This window comes from Lepidothrix coronata, unplaced genomic scaffold, assembly GCF_001604755.1.
Source record: "Lepidothrix coronata isolate B3197 unplaced genomic scaffold, Lepidothrix_coronata-1.0 Scaffold102, whole genome shotgun sequence".
Taxonomy (NCBI): domain Eukaryota; kingdom Metazoa; phylum Chordata; class Aves; order Passeriformes; family Pipridae; genus Lepidothrix; species Lepidothrix coronata.
In genome coordinates this window covers 286,592-292,696 of record NW_016690282.1, presented here as the reverse complement: position 1 = coordinate 292,696, position 6,105 = coordinate 286,592, and positions in this window count along the sequence as shown.

The following is a 6,105-nucleotide window of genomic DNA, read 5'->3' as shown; positions in this document are numbered from 1 at the left end:
TGACCCTGACATGCCCCAAACACTGTCCATATGTTTCAATCTGCTCATGGCATCCTCTCCTACAGCTCTGCCACCTCAAGTCCTTGGAGCAGCGCTGCGCCTGTGCTGTTCCAGCCCAGAAGCTCTGGCCTGTAGGACCCTCACTGCCCTCCCGCTTTCCCCAAGCAGGTCTGGCCAGAAGCAAGAAGCTCAGAAAAAACAAATAGAGGCAGAAAAATGCCTAACAAAACTGAAAAAAGTCAAGAGGAGAGGAATAGGAGGGGTGTTATCCAGCAATGTACTCCCAATGTTTAAACAAGGGACTCCCTTGGGTTCGTGCCTGATAAGTCTGGGTGTCAGGGGAATCTATTCATTTGTTTTCCTCTTTAAACAAAAAGGCCTTTCCATAACCACAGTGAGGAGGGAGCCAACACCTCTTGACAAACAGACTTGTCTTAAGTGCACGCACGGGAAGCCTTTCTGTCTTGCTCCTGGAGAGGAAAAAAGCCTGGACTGTGCACATTGACCACATTGCTCCGTGTCAGTGGAAAGGGCAGCATGGGCCAGCAGCATTTGCTGCACAGGGATGGACACCAGGAGCTAACTCAAGCTTGCCAAAATATCTGCGAGGTGTCTGGAGATCCTTACCAATAATGGAATCCAGGCAGGTGAGCTGGGGGATTGACTCAGAAGCAGGGAAAACTTTTCCCATCCTCCTCTGTCTTTGAACAGTGCCTCCCTAGAGCCTCCTCTGACCCTCCTCAGCTTGGTCGCAGAGTTGGTGAGCAGGTGGAACAGGTCTTTGAGGGCAGCTGCCCCCCCCATTTTGCTCTCTTTCCCTGGCTGCATAATCTGTCTGGGGGGATTATAAGTCTTTTTTATTACTATTGTTATTAATTTCCATTTTGCCAAGAATTTGAGGGCAGGCTCTTTAGAATGGCAGAACACCAAGTGTTCCAGAGCCATTGGTGGGACAGGAGAGGGGAAGGAGCAGCACTAGGTGCTCACAGGGAGGGGGAGAGCAGCCACAGCCAACATATTGTAGGCCAGCAGAGAAGGCGAGCAGGGCTGGACCCGCTGGGGCACAGGGGAATACTCCCCTTCCTTCCCTCTCAGAAAGGGTGAACGGCACGTGGGTCTCAAGAAATGAGAGGGAGAGCCAGGACCTATTTGCTGGTGGAGAGCGAGTTTAATGCCCATTCCCAGCTCAGAGGGATTGGCAGCACTGGAGGCTTGGGAACGGAAAAGTTCAGGTCTCCCGTTCCATGTGGAGCTGCTGCCAGAAAGCATCAGACTAATGGATACAGCAGGGTGGGAAGGGAAAAACCAGCATCAAGGCCACTGGAGATGAGGCCTCCTACCATGGTCTGGCTTGTGATCAGTGTGAGGAAGTAGCAAGAACAGGGCTGCCCCACAAGAGAGGACAAGCCAAGAGTGACCCCAGCTCAGGCATGACAGGGACAAATTCCAGTCACAGCCTTAGACAAGGCAAGATCCAGTCAGGAGGAGCAGGAGACAGGGCTGGACATAAGGCTGAAGCACAGGTCTAAGGTGCGTCCTGGAGACAAAGCTACCACCAGCTGAGGACTGGAGTCCACTTGGAACAACCAGTCAGAAATCCAGGACAACTGGAGGCAAGGCTAGGCACAGATACACATACACATAGCTCAGGCCAGGAGCAGGTACCTGGACCTGAGCTTAAATGGAGCTTAAACTAGGTGGTGATCCCAGGTGAGCCTAGTTGGGGCCATTTAGCCCTACCAAGGTACTCAGGGCACTGCCAAGCATTAGCCATCCCCGTGGCAGGATATTCCCAGCTCTTTAAGGTGTGGGGCCTGTAAATCTGTCCCTGGTGAGGCTCACCATCTGGGCAGGATGTTGATTACCTAAACCAGCCAGAGGGAAAAGAGGCTCAAAAGCCAAGACACACCTGAGCAACACGTAGTCAAGCTGAACTATCCTTGCCTGGCCTCATCCTTCTTTTACTTGCTCTCCCTTACCCTCTGGAATGACAACGCAAGATACTGCCTCCATCTCTGAAATCTATGCCAAGAAACTTTTATTTTTAAATTCGCAAACAATGACCTAGCAGCTGCTCCAAGGCTTTTTTTTCCTTGCTAACAGAGTGGAAATATATATATATTTAATTAGCTCATCGGAGCTAAATTTCCCTTCCCACCATTCTTCATTAAAGACAGATGTAAAATGACCCCCAACTCCAACTCTATGGAAGGGGGTGTGACCCCTTGCCATCTAACAGAAGTTTCCAGAAAGCCAGTTTCTCCCATCCTGCCTCTTTGCTTTGTCCAATTGTTGGTAGAGGGAGCCAAGAGTTTAAAATGCCATTTTGGCTGCCTCTCCATTATCTTGGGCAGACAGAGGGTTGAGATACCTCAGAGAATGGAAAAATCTCGATAAAGGAGTGTGGTACAGATATACCCTCACGTCTCACAGGCCCTTAGACCCAGCTGAGATCCAAAGATGCTTTCTTGCTGTTAAAAAAAAAAAACCAAAACTTTTTTTTTTTTTAAATACCAGCCGTCTCAAGTTCTGGCTGGACTTGAAGTAAAGCCCAGCCTGCAGGTCTTTACCTTCTGCACCCAAATACTGGCAACTCTCCTGATCTCATGCAGGATGAATGGGGCCTGGGAGCTCCCCATGGCCTTGCGCTGTCTGGACGGGGCTGCCTGTACCCCTCACGCCCTGCTGTGAGCAGTGCCGGCAATGCCGGCAGAGGACCACAGTCACTGCATTAGGATTGTCTAACACAGTGTGAGTATTCATCCACCTGAGGCATGCCAAGGGGACACGGTCTTCTGTTCACGCCTCTGAAAATTCTATTGAAACACGTAAAACGTGTTTTCTCCATGTTTCCCCTGAAGAGATTCACTGGAGGCATTGCTTTTCTTCTCCTGTCCCCTTTTCTGAGGAAAGGTGCCTGCCAGAGCTGACTGCCCATGTCCCTAAAGTCCAGAAGTAATGAAGGAGCACACATCCTCTTTTTTCCACTCTTGCCAATCTGCCCAGGTATTTGTGTGAGCAGTGGGAGACAGAATTCATCACACACACATGCTGTACACCCAATGCTCCTCAGTTTGAGAAGGGGCTTGTGTTCTGGGGTTCAACAAGACCTTGTCCTTTCCACTGAAGCAGCCAACCAGGGATACATGAAGCACAGATTTTGGTATCTTTCTGCCATCCTTCTCATACTCTCCTCTTTCCACAATTATTTATGACCTGAATCTGGGCTTGTCTTAACTAAGCAGAAAATAATAGCATGCTGGATGTTTCTGGCATGCTCAGCTGCCACAGTGACCTGGACTTGACTTCAAGCCATTGATGGTGGTTGGCTTTTGCTTTGAGAGGTGTCCTACAGGATTTTGGGATGAACAGTCACTAGATGCATATGCTGTGAGTTAGACCCCTTCAAACACCCCAGACTCCCAAGTCCACAGGACAGGACCTGCCAGACAGGCTGTTTTGGACCTGGCAGTGGTCGGCAAGTCCGGGCTTCTCTGCATTGCTGTGGGCCCATACTGGGTATGCCTCAAAGTTTGGGAGTTGTTTGATCACTGCCTTAATCTCCTTTAATGTCTGAGCCACAATAGAAGGTCAAGTCAGACGTAAAGGCCGGCTCCTGCTGCTCCTTCAGAGTGACTGCAAATAGGTCAGACTTATCTCAAGAAAACACAGATGTAGGAATGGTGCAGACCCTCTTGCCAACATGTCTTGCCAACATGTCTTGCCTCTCCCTCTCCTTCCCCCTTGCTTGCTCCCTGCAGGATTCTCTGCAGGGCTGTCAGGGCCATGATAGTGGTCCCAGGTGAGCCTAGGGACACACAAAGCCCTCTCCAGTGACAATAGGTCTTTCCTTTCTTCCCTCATTCATCCTTCCTTCCCCCAATCTTCCTTCCACCTCTGCAACTCTCACATGTTCCCAAAGCTGTTCCCAGGGCTTTCCACAAGCTCCTGAGCAAAACCTCTCTCCCGCCCTCCTCCCCCAGCATGGCTGGCCTCAGCCATGCAGGCCAGCCAAGGGGGTGCTTTTGGGGAGGAGGGGTGTCCTCACGACACTACTCTGCTTGGGAACAGACGTATTTACATCTCTGTCTGTGACTGAGGGTGTGGTTTCAAAATTGGCGCGAGTCACTTGGAAAAAAAGCTTCTGCAGAAAGCAGCTCTCCTGCCTTCTCCTCTCTCTCTTCAGCTGAGCATTTTCTTTTTTTTTTTCCCAGTTCATTCCTTTTGCTGGGGTTGTTTTCAGCCTGATCAGCTCCAACTTGCCACCCTGCTACCTGTTCACTCTTCGTGACATAGGAAGCTGGAGAAGGCATGGCTGGGTTGGAGGCACCAGCCCTTTAGCTGACAGCAGAAGCTAAGATCAGTGGAAACCAACCCTAAAACCACTCACTCTCAATCCCTTCATGCTGGGGAGTATTTCTGCAGCTACATGGGATATATATATCTATGGCTCTGTCTCTAAGCAAGAGATGTTCCACACATCTCCAGAAGGCCACATAAGTGTGTGCAGGGAGATTTTTGCCATATAATTTCTTGCATGGGAATCAATGCCATGCAAATGTCCTGGAGGTTCTCTATGGACTCACACATGTCCCCATATCTGTGCTTGTGAGATCATCTGTGTTTCTTATGTGAGGCAGTGATGCACAGCTTTGCCTTTTCCTTGCCCACATGGAGTTTGATGAGCCTGGAGCCAGGAGCCGAATGCACACGAGCTGCTCCATTCTTCTGGGACTCGGCTGAGGAAAACAAGTCTGGAAGAAGCATCAGGGTTGCAATAACCCACTGTCTTCTCCCTCCCCAGCCTGTTTCCTTACACAGTTTCCATATAGGACAAGTTTCTGTTGCAATCAACTGTTAGGTTAATGAAACCCTGAATTAATCCCCCTTTTCCCCTGCCTCTTTAGGGAAACTGTCCCAGCAGGCAAAGCAAATCCCAGGTATCTGTTCTCCCCTCTGAGGGAGGTACGTTCCCAAGGACATGTGTGGGAACTCAGGCTGGAGTGGCTTGCGGGTCAAGGACTGGTTGATATGGGCCTTTAAACCCCACTGCACATATGCGCACAGAGTCACTTGCCACTCTCACCGAGGATGGTAGGAAGAGGGGGAGGGAGAGGTAGTGTTGTGTAATTGGGATTCTTTCATTCAACAGACAGCAACCCCTGAGGGCAGCAGCAGATAAGGGGCAGTGACAGCTTTCAGGCATTGAGAGCAAGGTGTTTGCTGGCCCCAGACAGGCTGGTTCACCGGTGGTCTGAAGGGTGACCTGGTTGATTGGCTTGGAATAAATAATTGGATTTGGACAGAGGATGCTCCTTTCCTTCTTGAGCTTTTCTACCCAGGAACAGAGCCAGTGTAGGGGCACTCCAGCTGCTGGCTTAGCCAGGGGTGGTGAGCACCTTTTAAAACCTGCCAATGACGGACTAATCAGTACACGTCTCTAATGTGGTGCCTTTCCTCATTCAAGGTTTGCCCTGAAGTTCCTGCCTGACTCCACATGTTTCCAGAGACATTGCCTTTAGCACTGATGGAAATTACCAATCTAAAGACTTCAGTATATTAATATTATGTATTTGTTTTCCTGCCTCTTCTTCCGGATTGAGAGTGTAGGTGGGACTACAAGAGTCTTTCCCTCTGCCTTTGATGTTCAAGCTAGCATTCTGAAGGAGCAGGCTTCCCCTTCATTTGCATCTTTGCTGCAGCTCAAATCTGGAGTGATGCTGACCTCCTTCTGCTGAGGACTGGGCTTGTCAGGAGCTGGTGGCAGCAAGGTGTTCTCTGGTCCTGTTTTAGCTCAGGAAGGGGTAGAGCAATGGGCTCTGAATAATAAAGACCTGTGACTTTTGCTGAGAGGTAGTGCTGGGTAGAAATGCCAAACTCAGGCCGATGTTTCTGTAAAAACATGGGCAAGCTGGAAGGGGCTTGAGGGAGGGATCATGAGTTATTCAGAACAGATACTTTGGTCCTGTCTGGCACTAGCAATAGTAGTAACAATAGCAATATTCATCGTCACCACAGCATTCATGTATCAATTTCCATCTTGAAATTTCTGTGTGTGCACTGACTCATTTATCTTCCCTGATGAGACAGGGAGGAATTGTTAGC